Source organism: Lactuca serriola, chromosome 5, assembly GCF_051521515.1.
Source record: "Lactuca serriola cultivar US96UC23 chromosome 5, Lser_US96UC23_V15, whole genome shotgun sequence".
Classification (NCBI taxonomy): domain Eukaryota; kingdom Viridiplantae; phylum Streptophyta; class Magnoliopsida; order Asterales; family Asteraceae; genus Lactuca; species Lactuca serriola.
In genome coordinates, this window is record NC_136412.1 from 24,843,350 (window position 1) to 24,859,078 (window position 15,729).

Sequence of the window (15,729 nt, forward strand, 5' to 3'; positions counted from 1 at the left end):
TCCAATTCCCTCTTTATTTTTGCATTTTTCTTTTCATGCATGACATGCAATGGGGACATTTCATGAATTAAGTGTGGGGTAGGGGTTGGTTATATTAGTTGGTTAAATTAGTAAATTTAGAATCCTAAATTAGGCTTACTTTTAAAAAAATTTGCAGTAATATTGCTAGGATCTTAATTTAGAAAATTTTGGTAAAAGCAATCAGGATTCCATGCTAGTGTTATGTTTGATGATTGCATGAAGACCCAAATGTTTAGTTGAGCATATATACGTTCTAGTGCATTTTTTGCCTCCCTATTCTAGTGAAATCATGGGAAAAAAAAACACGACCTCGCTTAGTTTCAGGATCGCAATAAGTTTAGCATCGTGTACCAGAAATGTATCCAGGAAATTTTTTATCTTTAACCAATAAAGGTTGAAGTTGAGCACCCCTGCTTAAGCATGTAGGTTTTGAGTGATAAAAAGTGAGGTACATGTAATAAAAAAAAATTACAAGAAAAGTTTGAAGAATTTTTGGAGTACAAAGCATGAAGATCAAAGATCAAAAATTCTAAAGAAATTCCAAAAATTTGAAGATACCCAAAAATCAAAGAAAATAAAAAATGTGACAAATTTGAAGAATTCAAATAAATCAAAGTTCAAATTATCAATAAAGTGATGAATTTCAAAAAAAAAAAGCTCCATAGTGGTATCGAAATTTGTAATTGTCAAGATTATGTATGCTTGGGTTGCTCAACAAAAAATACCTTGAGCTTAAGGGAGTTTTCTAAGGATGGATTCGGAGGGATGCATAAAATGAGCGTTGTTTGAAAGAAGTGGGAAAGTGTTTATGAGGATTGTGAGTATTTAGGAGGAGCGGGTCGTTTAGGAAAAATTTAGACACAAATGCATGCGTTGCGGTCTTGGCATAATTGTTGGGTTTGATTGGGATTGTCTCATGTGATTCTAGTGTGCTAAAATTCAGTTTTGCTTGGGGGCAAGCAATAGTCAAGTGTGGGGTATTTTGATATGTGCATATTTAGCCATATATTTAGTATATATTTTTATCAATTATTAGATAATTATTTGCATATTATGGTCAAAAGGTACTTAATAATATTTAAATTGTATTTCCAGTCCAGAAGTCATGCTCGGGAGCAAAAAGGAGGAAGGAGAAGCAATTAGAAGCTAGAGAATGAAGAAAGAAGTACAAACCTAAAGCTACTCAGCGAGTCCAAGCGTCTACTCGACGAGTTTCCACGAATGTTCGCGAAGCAATATGTAGAGTCCTTGCCGTACACGGATTTTGCAAAGAAACTCGACGAGTTGGGTATCTACTCGACGAGATGCCCCTGTTTTGAGGATCTTTTAAATAAAGGTCAAATTCCGAGTCCACTATCTTTTCTGGCTTTTCTGGAAGATACTTTGCGACTAAGGAGACCCTTGGAGACCTGAAGAACGTGAGAAGAATCCTAATCTCTCATTCTAAGAAGATTCAAGGCGACTTAGGTTTAATTTTCCACTTTATCTTTGAATTAAACAATGTTTAAGTTGATTACCTTCTTTTTTACCTTTTTAACTACTGTAATCATGAGCTAAATTTACTAGTTTCTGTTTAGGGAAGACAATTTTACTCCTATGGATTAATTTTATGGTTTGATTAATTGTTTATTGGTGATTTTCTTAAATTAAGCTTGTTAAAGATCCTTATGCATTAACCACAAATATTCTCTGTTAATAGGAAGGCAATTAGGCTGCATGAACATCTCTTAATTGTTTACCTCATATGATTTATGTGAACACTTTGTTATGTGCCTAGGACTAGAAAATATGAAACTAGGATTAATTAGAGAATGGGTAAATTAATGTGTGAGCTTGTTGATAAACCAACAACAAGAGGCTAATTGAATTAGTAATTTGATTAACCAATTACAAATCTTATTTAATCTGAATAATTGAAATAGGGAATTAATTAGCTTAAACACTTGATCACTGCTTAAGTTAATTGATTTTCTAAGGATTGGTAATAGCAAATGCGAATCTAATCACTTTAGTCGGTGTAACACCTCGAATTCCCAAGTATTATTTTATTCTTTATTTTTGGGTGATTGTGAGGAGACTCGGCGAGTTGGAGTCCAAACTCGCCGAGTAGGATCGCGGTTTTGTATGCGGGTTCGCGTCTGGACTCGGCGAGTCCAAAAGTGGACTCGGCAAGTCCATGTTGTTTAATGAAACCCTAATTTACAGGGTTTGAGACCTATTTAAAGGGGATTATCGACGTCATTTGCGGCCACCAACCCCAGAGAGAAACCCTAAAGAGATTTTGAGCATTTTGGGAGAGGCCATTGTTGACCTTTGAAGCTTTGTTTGGCAAGGCAAAGGAGATTCTAGCTAAGAGGAGGCAAGGGAGGTGGACATCCTTCGATTTTGGAGCTCAGAGCATCATCTTGGAGGTATATTTTGGCTTCCTTTTCTGTTGTCATGATAAACATGGGGGTTAGGGTTTCTTGACCCCTTTGTTGGTTAGATTTGATGTCCATTTCGTCCCTATTTGTGATGAGGCTTGGGATGAGATCTATAGAGGTCCAGAGAAGCCTTATTCCTTAAGCTTTATGAGGATTCATGGGAGTTTTGACCTAGAGTTATGAGATATGGGGCTAAAACATCATCTAGGAGAAAATAGTTGTTGTTTGAGCACCAAGGTTTAGACTTTACGTGATTTCCATGCCTGGGGAGGCCAGATCTATGATTGTATGGAACAGATCTGACCTCAAAAGTGAGTTTGAGTTATGCATGGCATGGACTCGCCGAGTCTGAAGAACAAATTTGGCGAGTAGCATGAAGTTTGCCCGTAACCACTCAGCGAGTGGTCTTGTCAAGTTGAGGGGTCGACTCAGTGAGTCAGGGAGATTCAGGGGGACTGAGTCAAGTCGGAACTTGCCGAGTTGTTCTTGAGACTCGGCAAGTTGAGTCGTGGTGGCCTCGCGATTTATGCCAGGTGAAACTCGTCGAGTCAGAGAAATACTTGATGTGTCAAGAAAGGATCCAAGGGAGTCAGTGGACACGTATAAACTCGCCGAGTCGCCCTAGTGCACTCGTCGAGTCCGGTCAAAGTTGACCGTTGACTTTTGTTGACTTTTAGGGTTTGGTCAGCGATGTGGCCTTTGGGCCAAGAGAGGGGTAAAATGGTCTTTTACCCTTAAGAGGATGCCAAGAAAGGGTTGATTCTAGTCTCGAGAGTTATATTCATAATAGTATTTGCCTTATGTGTTAGGCGGTGGCGAGTTCGAGATTCAAGTGTAGGGATATCTGTTTTCTGCTCGCCAGGTGAGTCTTCTCACTCTACTTTACCGTGAGTAGGTAACCAGAGTTATGTGACAGAGTATTTGTATGCTATGTATGTTATGTGTTTTAGTGCATTATTTCTATGTGATTTATGTTGTGCATGTTTATAGAGTTAGAACCGGAGGGTTCCCAGAGTTAGAACCGGAAGGTTCACAAAGTTAGAACCAGAGGGTTCATAGTGTAGGGTCCATGGACCCTCAGAGTTATAGCCTCGAGTGGCTAATATGTGTTATGTGTGGTATTTTGGGGAACTCACTAAGCTTCGTGCTTATAGTGGTTTGTGTTATGTGTTTCAGGTTTCTCTCAGGATCACGGGACGGCACCGGCTTGATTGTACACACCAGAGAAAGAATTAACGATTATTTTTAAATGAAAAATTGTTTTGAAATTTACGGTGTTACAAGTTGCTATCAGAGCCTTGGTTTGAGGGATTCGGATGCACCTTCGGGTAAATCTGGACTCAAACTGAGGATTTAAGAAAAATTTTCAAAAAAGAAATGTGTTTTTATAAAGAGAATAAGAGTTTCAAAGAGAAAGCAAAAAGAGCAGTGTGTACAATTAGCCAGAGCCCGAACGGTGATTTCCCAAAACAGCCATATTTTGTGTTATGATATATTTGTGATATATTTTATGAGATAGTGTGCATGCTAGAGGCATGCTAGGCAATTCATATTTTAGGACTAGAGTGGCCTGATTTGTGATGCCTTAGTCTAGGGTTGCTGATATATGTGCTGTGCTTTTGAGTATTTGCTGAGCGAGAGTGTCCTGCAGGAAATCTTTAGGGGATTTGAGTAGGGAAGTAATATGGAAGAGGTATCTAGAGGCCCACGTGGGGCGGAGTTGTTAGAGTTCAGTGATATCCATCACGAATGAGGAAGGTGAGTGGATAATAACCTAAGGAGGTTTTTCGTGCGGAAGGGGACGCTTCAATGCCCGAATGTTGCTTGCTTCGTGCTTTGTGGAACTCTTGATGATAAGAGTCAGCTACTAAGTGGATATGACGATATTTAGGAGGTAGATGGCTGGCATCATTAGGAGCTCTTCAGCAGCTGATGGCAGAGAAGTGTGGGAATCTAGGAAGAGCCTAGGGAGTAACCTTAGCCAGATGAGTGCGTTGGTAGAGTAGAGAATTTCGCTGGGGAGCGAGCACGTGTGATGGGATTGGTGAAAGAGCAGGTCGAGCAGCTACTTAGGAGTTCCGGGATAGTCTGTGTGGAAAGTATGGGTAGATGTGGCAGGTAGTATGGGCCGTACTACTGAAAGAAGAGGACCCATACTTGATACAGGGAGTATTCTGGAGGTTCTAAGGAGCAGATTGAGGAGTGATGTTATGGTTCGGGTACCATACATCGGAGCGGATTAAGGAGTGATGTTATGGTTCGAGTACCATACATCAGAGCGGATTGAGGAGTGATGTTATGGTTCGGGTACAATACACCGGAGCATATTGAGAGGAGATGTCATCGAATGAGTACCATGGTTCGTAGTCAATGATGTTTGTGGTTCTCCGGTTATCCGGTCATGATTGAGTTTGAAGAGGCGTCCCTTGAGAGGGAGATCGAGAGCATCTCAAAGCATTTTAGTAAGGAGTCAGAGAGAGGGGAGAATTTCAGTCTGAGTTGAGCAATCAGTCGATAGAGGAGATGTCACCTTCTATGATCTGGGTGGTACTAATTATGTTCGCGTGCAAAACATGAGAAGCATGATGTTTAAGTTTTGGGTTTGGGGGTAAACCCTGCAGGTTGTCATTGATGATGATTTTCCACCAGAGTACCAGGTAGTATGTGTGCCACGAGGCAGTGATTTATCATGAACAGATAGTCAGTTGGGACTGAGATAGTCGAGGACCACATTACACCTATTTGAGTATAGTAGGGTGTATTGTAGTGGTATCAATGTGGAGTTCAGTCGAGTTTAGCAGTGCAGTGGGTTTTCTATCTATGTTGGGTATTGAATATGGGAGTGGGTCCCTGTTCTTGGGATGATCCATGTGTTGGAACATTGGTTGATGAGTTGAGGTGAGGGAGTACGATGATTTTGTGGTTCAGTCTATGAGCCAGTGATGTTATTGGTCAGTTGAGTTGTTTGGTATTGGATTGGTACGAGACTTGGAGCGACTAGAGGCAGTCGTGACGAGAAGTTCTTGAGGATTTCATCTGAGGTTCAGAGTATATGAGGTCGATTGATTTCCTTAAAGGGGATTATCTGGCGTTGTGTAGCACTTTCCAGGGGCAGGTGCGATTTTGCTGGTGAAAATAGTTTGTGGGATGGTTGTGTGCCAATTAGTGACGGTTCGAACCCTGAGTGGGGGAGAACCGGGTACCATATGGAAGAAAGCAGAGATTTGTCAAGAGCGGTTATAAGTGGGTATAGAGATCCGCGGTAAGAATTCATGAGACCAGAGATATTGGTGATCGAGGAAAGGGGTCAGAGTGAGTTAATGCAGGAAGTACTTGTTTGAGAAGGATGAATGTCTCCACGGTAGGTGGTTAATGGTCAGAAACCTGGTAGTGGTCAGTGTTGTTGCAAGCAGGTATAGAATAATTGGGTAGCCAACTCCCGGGTCGGTATGGGTATTCTTGCTTGGATTTTAAGCGGTAGGAAAAAGGGTGTCGGAGAATTATCAGCGTATTCCGTAGCATTAGCGTTTTCTCGTATTCCAATTGAGTAATTGGATACACCGAAGTTGCACTTTGGGAAAAATGAAGATCTAAGTATGGGGTTCAGAGGAAATATATTGTTGTATCTATATGATGCTTGGGGCAGGAGATCAGTGGTTGTGGCAGGATCTTGTGATGTTTTGTTGGGGTGTTCCGATGTATCCGGGTATGATATCTTGATTTCGGAGTTATTCGTGAATCTTGAGCTGAGACGACTTCTGGTATATCAAGTATCTATGGTTCTAGTGGGAGCCCTTCGAGTATTGGCATCCAGAGGGATTATTTAAGAGAGTGGATCTCCGCAAGCGTAGGCATTTTGTTATGTCGATTGCCTCCAAAGTCTGTGATGCATATTCGGGTCGAGTATGGGTAGCTACCTATGATAGTCTGCGGAGCATGAGTTAGTGGAGGTAGAGAGTGTTGTGATACTGCAGGGAGTCGTAGTACTCACTAGTCAGAGGGTGTTGTGATACTGCGGGGAGCCGCAGTACTCACTATTCAGAGGGTGTTGTGATACTGCGGGGAGCCGTAGTACTCACTAGTCAGAGAGTGTTGTGATACTGCGGGGAGCCGTAGTACTCGCTAGTCATTGAGAGGTCATCATGATGTTGCGGGGAGCCATAGTACTCACTAGATGGCAAGAGAATGTGATAATGGATTGTTCTCCGATCAGTGTATGATGTGGAAAACTTTTGGGCTTGAGTAGCCCTAGTATTGAGTTTTGGAGCCTGGTTGTCGAACCGGGGGCGAGACGGGGGTCTCCGTCTCTGTCGGGAGATTCGGCGAGATGCGCAAGGGATGTGCGCAGCAGACACCAGAGATCAGAGTTGAGACGATCCTCGATTGGATTGTATTTTTTCGCATAAGGAAAAGAGAATTTCGTGACTTGCATGTCACTGGGCCGGGATAGTGGTCACGAGGAGGAAGTTAGTTGGATATTTGGATCATGATATGGGTGACCTTTGGAGGCTCAGCTGTGGAGTCAAAAGCTGACCTGGTGCTCAATATCGAAGAGGGATATGAAAAACGAGCTAGAGCTTATCATGGGGATGTCTTAGGACACTTCAGAGCATGCGAACGATTCAGATGCTCGAAGACATGCTTCGGGCATGTGTATTAGATTTCAGAGGGAGTTGTGGCACGTATTTACCCTTGGTTGAGTTTTCCCATATCGACAGCCATCATTCAAGCATTGGTATGCCACCCTTTGAGCTGTTGTATGGGAGGAGGTGTCGGACCCCCATTTGCTGGGGAGAGGTCGGACAGCGTGTTATGGGGTAGTATGGAGATTGGGCTGCAGACGACTGCGCAGATTCAGCAGGTCAGGCGGAGGTTATTGACCGCTCAGAGTCGTCAGAAGAGTTATGCGGACAGGCGCCTGTCCGAGCTCGAGTTCCAGATCGGTGACCTTGTGCTCCTGAAGGTCTCTCCTTGGAAATGAGTGATTCGATTCAGGAATAGGGGCAAGTTGGGGCCCTGATATATTGGTCCATTCAGGGTGGTCACGTGGGTAGGCAGGGTAGCCTATCGTTTGGAGTTGCCAACAGAGTTGGGTCAGATTCACGACACTTTCCACGTGTCGCAGTTGCGAAAGTGCGTAGCCGACAAGTCAGCAGTAGTGCTACTAGAGGATATTCAGGTGGATGCGAGCCTGAATTATGCTGAGAGACCAGTGGCGGTTAGAGATCGAAAGATTAAGGTTCTGAGGAATAAGAGGTGTCAGTGGTGCAGATCCAGTGGCAGCATCGGAAAGGGTCAGAGTTAACTTGGGAGCCGGAGCGTGAGATGCGTGAACAGCATCCAGAGTTATTTGCAGAGCGAGACTTCGAGGGCGAAGTCTAATTCTAGTGGGGGAGAATTGTAACACCCCTGATTCCCAAGTATTGTTTTTTTCTTTATTTTTGGGTGATTGTGAGGAGACTCGGCGAGTTGGAGTCCAAACTCGTCGAGTAGGATCGCGGTTTTGTATGCGGGTTCGCGTCTGGACTTGGCGAGTCCATGCTGTTTAATGAAACCCTAATTTATAGGGTTTGAGACCTATTTAAAGGGGCTTATGGCCGTCATTTGCGGCCACCAACCCCAAAGAGAAACCCTAAAGAGATTTTGAGCGTTTTGGGAGAGGCCATTGTTGACCTTTGAAGCTTTGTTTGGCAAGGCAAAGGAGATTCTAGCTAAGAGGAGGCAAGGGAGGTGGACATCCTTCGATTTTGGAGCTCAGAGCATCATCTTGGAGGTATATTTTGGCTTCGTTTTCTGTTGTCATGATAAACATGGGGGTTAGGGTTTCTTGACCCCTTTGTTGGTTAGATTTGATGTCCATTTCATCCCTATTTGTGATGAGGCTTGGCATGAGATCCATAGAGGTCCAGAGAAGCCTTATTCCTTAAGCTTTATGAGGATTCATGGGAGTTTTGACCTAGAGTTATGAGATATGGGGCTAAAACATCATCTAGGAGCAAATAGTTGTTGTTTGAGCACCAATGTTTGGACTTTACGTGATTTTCATGCCTGGGGAGGCCAGATCTATGATTGTATGGAACAGATCTGACCTCAGAAGTGAGTTTGAGTTATGCATGGCATGGACTCGCCGAGTCTGAAGAACAGATTTGGCGAGTAGCATGAAGTTTGCCCGTAACCACTCAGCGAGTGGTCTTGTCAAGTTGACGGGTCGACTCAGTGAGTCAGGGAGATTCAGGGGGACTGAGTCAAGCCGGAACTCGCTGAGTTGTTCTTGAGACTCGGCGAGTTGAGTCGTGGTGGCCCCGCGATTTATGCCAGGTGAAACTCGTCGAGTCAGAGAAATACTTGATGTGTCAAGAGAGGATCCAAGGGAGTCAGTGGACACGTATAGACTCGCCGAGTCGCCCTAGTGCACTCGCCGAGTCCGGTCAAAGTTGACCGTTGACTTTTGTTGACTTTTAGGGTTTGGTCAGCGATGTGGCCTTTGGGCCAAGAGAGGGGTAAAATGGTCTTTTATCCTTAAGAGGGTGCCAAGAAAGGGTTGATTCTAGTCTCGAGAGTTATATTCATAAGAGTATTTGCCTTATGTGTTAGGCGGTGGCGAGTTCGAGATTCAAGTGTGGGGATATCAGCTTTCTGCTCGCCAGGTGAGTCTTCTCACTATACTTTACCGTGAGTAGGTAACCAGAGTTATGTGACAGAGTATTTGTATGCTCTGTATGTTATGTGTTGTACTGCATTATTTCTATGTGATTTATGCTGTGGATGTTTACAGAGTTAGAACTGGAAGGTTCCCAGAGTTAGAACCGGAAGGTTCACAGAGTTAGAACCAGAGGGTTCATAGAGTAGGGTCCACGAACCCTCAAAGTTATAGCCTCGAGTGGCTAATATGTGTTATGTGTGGTATTTTGGGGAACTCACTAAGCTTCGTGCTTATCGTGTTTTGTGTTATGTGTTTCAGGTTTCTCTCAGGATCACGGGACGGCACCGGCTTGATTGTACACACCAGAGAAAGAGTCATGTTTTGAGGATCCTGGTTTATTAAGCAAGTGAAAATGGAGTTATGTTTTTGTAATTCGATTATGACTGGAATTTTAAGAAAAGTGTTTTTAAGAATTAACGATTATTTTTAAATGAAAATTTGTTTTGAAATTTATGGTGTTACAGTCGGTAACCAATAACAATTAATCTATTGCTTTGCCATAAAATTACCATAGGAGTGAATGAGTTGAACCTAAGCAGAAACCTTTTATTAAATTTGGTGAATTTTTACTTGGTTTAGTTGATTAGTTAATTGTGTGTTAGTTAGTGTGTCCAAGTTTCTAGTCTTTTAAAACTAGAGAAAACTTTTTTACTTTCATTACATGTTGGTTAAAATTAGTTATTAGGTTAATATTCGTTCCTCGAGTTCCACACCCTGCTTATTCAACTATACCACTAAGAGACAAGTTCACTGCCTTTGTGTGTTTAAATTATATTTTTAGAGTAGGAATAAAACGTGTTGGTTTTACACACATCACTTAGTGATAATGATATTAGGTTATGTCAAAGGAAAATAAAATTGCTAGAAGCGAAGCGCTATCAGAATTTCGAATCGTCACTTTAACAAGTGAGTGCATAGCCTCTTTTCAAGAACATGAATTTAATACAAGTATCAATTAAAGTATTAAATATATTTTTATGTGTGAGATATTTGATATTGCCTGAAATATGTGTTAAGAACATATTTGATAATATATGATGATTTAGGACTTATAGAATAAACCTAAATTAATTAAGATGGATATTGTGTAGTATCTCCTTAAGTGTACAGGTGATATATTCACGGAGGGTAGAACTCAAAAATTTGTCAGTAATCTGAGACCATGGATTAGACATAGTCATTTGTCCCTAGTCCGATAGTATGGAATGAGCAGAGTCATTTGTCATTGATCCAAGGGCAAGGACTAGACATTGTCATTCATACCCGATCCGGGAGTATGGATTAGGTAAATTCGTTCATTTTAGATCCGAAAGAATGGATTAGACATAGTCATTACAGTAAGGTTTGTAATATTTCATTATTCATATGATTCTATATTAACGATGAGAAGCCATGAGGATGTCTTCGGAAGCATTCTTGGAGCAGTTGAAAATGCAGTACAGCTCATAAGTAGATCTGATAGACCTAAACAATGAGTTTCAGAACTTGACGAAGGGAAAGATGAGTATTGATGAGTACGCCACCACATTCACCAAGAATATGAAGTTATTCCCCTACTTTGTGCCTACTGAACTCTGAGAGGTTTTCTAATAGATTTCCAACGGACAATGGTGCAACTGTAAAAATGGCATCTACTATGAAGATAGTCGTTAGAGCAGCCAATAATGTGGAGACCCAACTTAGGGAGAAGGGTATAGAAAGAGTTGAGGTAGGGGAAAAAAGGAAGTTTGAGGGGTCTTCAATATCAAACAAAAAAATAGGTTCCCAAAGTCTGAATCTAACAACAAGAGGTATGGGGATATTAATGAAGAAAAGTGGTGTGACAAGTGCAGAAGGAAACACATTGGAAAATGCTCTAAAGAGGTGACCTGCTTCAAATGCCGGAAGACTGGACACTATGCCAACGAATGTGTAGCCAAGAGAGAAGTATGCTTTAAGTATGGTGAAAATGGACACTTCAAGCAAGACTGCCCAAAGAGAGAAGGAGCTACAAAGCCAAGCATGTCGTAGATGCCAAAGGCAAGAGCATTCCAGATGATCCTTAATGTAGCAGGTGATGATGCAAGGGATCAGGAGTAAGTATTTATATATACCTTGTTGGATTAGGTGTCTAGGCCCATAACTATAATCGGTATGTACTTGACCCGAGAGTAGCATGGTCCATTTGGGTTGCATATAACCAGGACAATTTGATAGGATGGACTTTTGAGAAGAGGTTATTTATGATTTGTTAATATATTATAAGTTATAATATAGTAGTATGAAATCATATGATTTAATTAGTAATTGATCAAAAATTAACTTGGAATTAATTTTGTGATCAAAAGAGACTAATTAAATATATGGGGATTGATTTGGTAAATCATTCATTCTTATGGTGTGGGCCAATGATCCATGATTCTTTAGGTTGGGCTGAATCCATGTGACAACCCGTTGATGATCCATGGAAGTTTAAACCCATGGAGCCTAAGGAATAAGGAAGGTCATACATATTAGGGTCATATATTAATAAGATTATTTAATTAGTATTGATCAAGAATTAATTTGGAATTAATTAAGTGATCAAAAGGAGACTAATTAAATATATGGGTTGATTATGTAAATCATCCATACTTGTATAGTGGGCTAATGCTCCATGGATTATCAAGTTGGGATAAAACCCATAGGATGCTCAGTGGATACTCCATGGTGTTTTTGTAGCCATGGATCATGGAAATAAAAGGCCATGACAATTAGGTTTTACATGGTGTAACCCTAATCGTGACACATTATATAAGCATCTTATTCTTGTCAAAATAGGCCACCATGAGAGACTATGAATGAATGGTGAGGGCTAGCCGATTTCATGAAGTGTATCATTTCTCTCTAATTTATTCCAAGTGCAATTGATGTTGTGTGAACCATTTGAGGTGTCACACTTGGGGCACTAGGCTCTCGAGCTTCATGGAGTCAAGCTACATCAAGAGGTAAGTATTCTAACTTGTTATATTACCCAAGTATCAAAAGATTGTATGCTAGATAGGGTAATACCTTGGAATATTCATATTTGCATGTATAATAGAGAAAACATAGATCAAAGGTATTTAGGTTTGCATGTACACTTAGGAGTATTAGAATTCTCATAACCCAATAGTGGTATCATAAGCTAGGCTTGTTTTCTTGTTATACTTGAAAAATATGCTTAAAAATCGAAGTTTTTTGCTGTCTGGGAAACTGACTCGACGAGTCCATTAGGTGACTCGACGAGTCCATTCCTTAAAAGTGTTCAAAACGATCCTACTCGTCGAGTTGCTTCATGCAGTCGATGAGTTGGACCCCCAGACAGCATATCTTCGACTATTTTGGCTGGAAATGGACTTAGAACATTACCCTAAGCTGTTTTTCAACTTATAAACATGTTTTTGATGTGGTAATGTTCATGCTAATCCAATTTCAAAGATAATTCTCAATAGATTCATGTTTTATATTAGTTTAAGGTTTATGCTAATTACATGAAAAAGTTTTATTTGAATTATCTTGTTCCTATGAGTTGCTTAGATTAATAGAAAAGTTATGTGAAATTGTTGTTTTCAATCCAAATTAATCTAAGAGTTGATTCTAAAATGTGTTTTTGTAACTTGTCCTCAAGTTATATGAAAAGTCACATTTATGATTCATAAAACTCATAAATATTTCCATAAGTTATGAATAAAGAAAAGTCACATTCTTTTAATAGTTTAAAGTCTTCCATAACTTGTCCTCAAGTTATGGAACTTGAAGAGTTTTGGATTAAAACTACTTTAAGCACATAAGTTATGGAATTGAATAGTTTTTAATAGTTTCAAAGCTTGCCCTCAAGTTTTGGAATTTGAAAAGTTTTCCCTTATGAATACTTTAATTCCAAGTTAAGCCCTTAGAATTTTAAAAGTTAAAATTCAACCCTTATACTTTATAATATTATAAGTTAATAATATTTATATATTAGTACAAGAGCAAGTCGTCTTACCAATAGTAGACCTCATTCACGAAACCAGTCTATAAGGGGGGTATAAGGTTACTGCCTATAAAATGGTAGTTTAATGGGTGTACACTCTCACCCACCGCTTCCTTGACTGGTGGAGGGTTGCTAGCCGAACTGGTAGGACAAGGACTATAACTATCCCTTCATTAAAAGTATTAATGATAAATACTAAGTAACTAAACTCTTCTTAATACCATATCTTAGTTACTTAGGAAAATGTGAATAAGGTGCTAATCCATGAAATTACACTTTGCACTTTGCTTAAGTCGGTTAGTGGAGCGTGTGTGGTTAACTGGCACACTAGCTTGATTTAACAAGGTAGGCAAAAGGTAACTTAATATTCATCATAGTATCGGTGGAGAACGTGTGGTTAACCGGCACATCGATTAAGGGGTAAATATTAAGGGTACCAAGTAATTTGCATGGTTACTTCACACCTTGTTTTGTGATCCTCGGCATCCCAGTCACAAAACCTGAAGGGCACACTCGAGATTGACACATGCCAATGAACAGTTCAATGAATCTCAAAAGATCTAGGAGTTCCAAATCCAATTAAAAACCTAATATTTTATTTCGTTTACATGGTGGAAATTGGTGTACCTTCATTCGCCTTTTTCAAATATTTTATAGCTTGGATTACGACATCCCTCTTCCAAGTTATAAAATATTGTGTTGGGACATAGCCTTAATAGTTCGTATTAGGTGTTATATTAACGACTTTAAATCAACTATCTTTAAAATCTCCCAAAAGATGTCTAGTTCAGACATCTATGATCTTCCCAAATCTCTTGGGACCTCTCTTCCTCCACCTCCTCCAATTATTCTCCCTAACCCACAAGTTCAAGGTCACTCAAGCCCTATTGGCAAGCAAAGGTCTATGTGTGCTCACATCATCGAGATGAAGTCACATATTGACAAGCCGGGAGTGTTGGGTGTCAAAGTCTTAAGAAAGTTGGATGCTCAATCAATTTCTAAGTCACATAGTGAGTTCCTTTGGGACTATTATGAAACCGACTATGACATGACTCTTAATGATCTTATCTATTTGCTTGGTGCTGCTGAATCAGAAATAATTTGAGGACTAGTAAAGAAAATTTGATTAGGAGATCAACTTCCCAATGGACATTGACAATGGAAACATTAGATATCTAGAAAAGCCTTCTCTTCCCAAGGAAAGGGATTGACCATAGTCAACTCGGTTGACCAAATGGTAAAGAGAAAGGCAAGTCTGTGATAGTCCCATGTACCATTTCCAAAGAGTCCATATGTTTCTCTTGCCAGAGGAAGGGGCATTGATTGCAAAGTTGCCTATTTACCTGAAAGATCATAAGGTTGATCAAGTCAAGAAGTTTGACTCTACTTCACGTAAAGCCCACCATTTAACTCTGTTAAGTTTTTTTCTGAGATTCTTATTACATGATGTGACTGGGTCACATGATGATGTTTGAAGAATCAAAGAAAAAAAAATTGAAGGGAACTTAAAGAAAAAGTATGTTGAATCTGACCGCAAAGATGGATTTCTATCGCTTGAGTGAAGATCGGATTCTTGAGCTACTCTTAGGAGTTATGGTAGATTGCTAGGAAACATGTAATAGCATAGTTTTCATTTAAAGTTGCATTGTAAGGAAAAGTTTTTTCCGTATTTTATAAATAAATAAAAGTTTGTTTTACTTTATTTTATATCTCCTTGCAATGGCATTTATAAATACTTGATGTTTGTATGTTTCTAGCAATATTGAAAATATGAATTTGATCCTTTCATTTGTGATAGTGTCTAAATTTACCAAATAAGGAAAACTTCTCATCACCCAAGTTTTCAATTGGATAGAAACTTGGAATCATACAAGTTGTACGGTATGATGAATGAGAACTTTAAGCTTTGGAAAATTAAGACTAATTCCTTATTCACATGTATATGTAAGTCAAGTGCATGACTAAGGGATCGAGTACACATTCTTGTGCGCTGGTCAAGTCTACCACAAAAGATCGATAAAACTATTTGTCATGATTTAATAAAGTTTAGTAAATATGGTTATACTTACAAGTTTAAGTATAATTCTGATGGCAGAACGAATGAAAAGAATCAAATTAGGTAGAAGGATAATAGTTTCTCAAATCTGAAAAGATGGGAGAGTACTTTAGTATCAGGTTTTGTGATCATCTTAATGATTTAGAAATCATATCACAATTAGTCCTCTAAGGAAATCTTAGTGCATTCTTATGACTAAGAAGAGGAATCCTGAATTGTTGGAATGGTTAAATCAAGAAGATGAGTCATACTTCGTTCCAAAACAAGTCTTAGAGTCATACTCCAAGACTGTAAGGTGAGTGATATATCTTAAAGAAAAGTTTAAAACACTTGTCAAATGTAAGAGTAAAAGTGTCCTACTCTTGTACATTTGAAATTGGTAAGTTGTGATGTTGTGGATAAAACAAAGACCAACTTAGGCCAATTATGTGAAGTGTTTGTCTTGATAAAGAATCCGCATTATATCTTGAATATTTGGCAAGATAGTCTTATATGTCAAGAGGACATTGGGAGTCTTAAAGATCCTGAAAATAATTTCAAGATCTAATCAAGA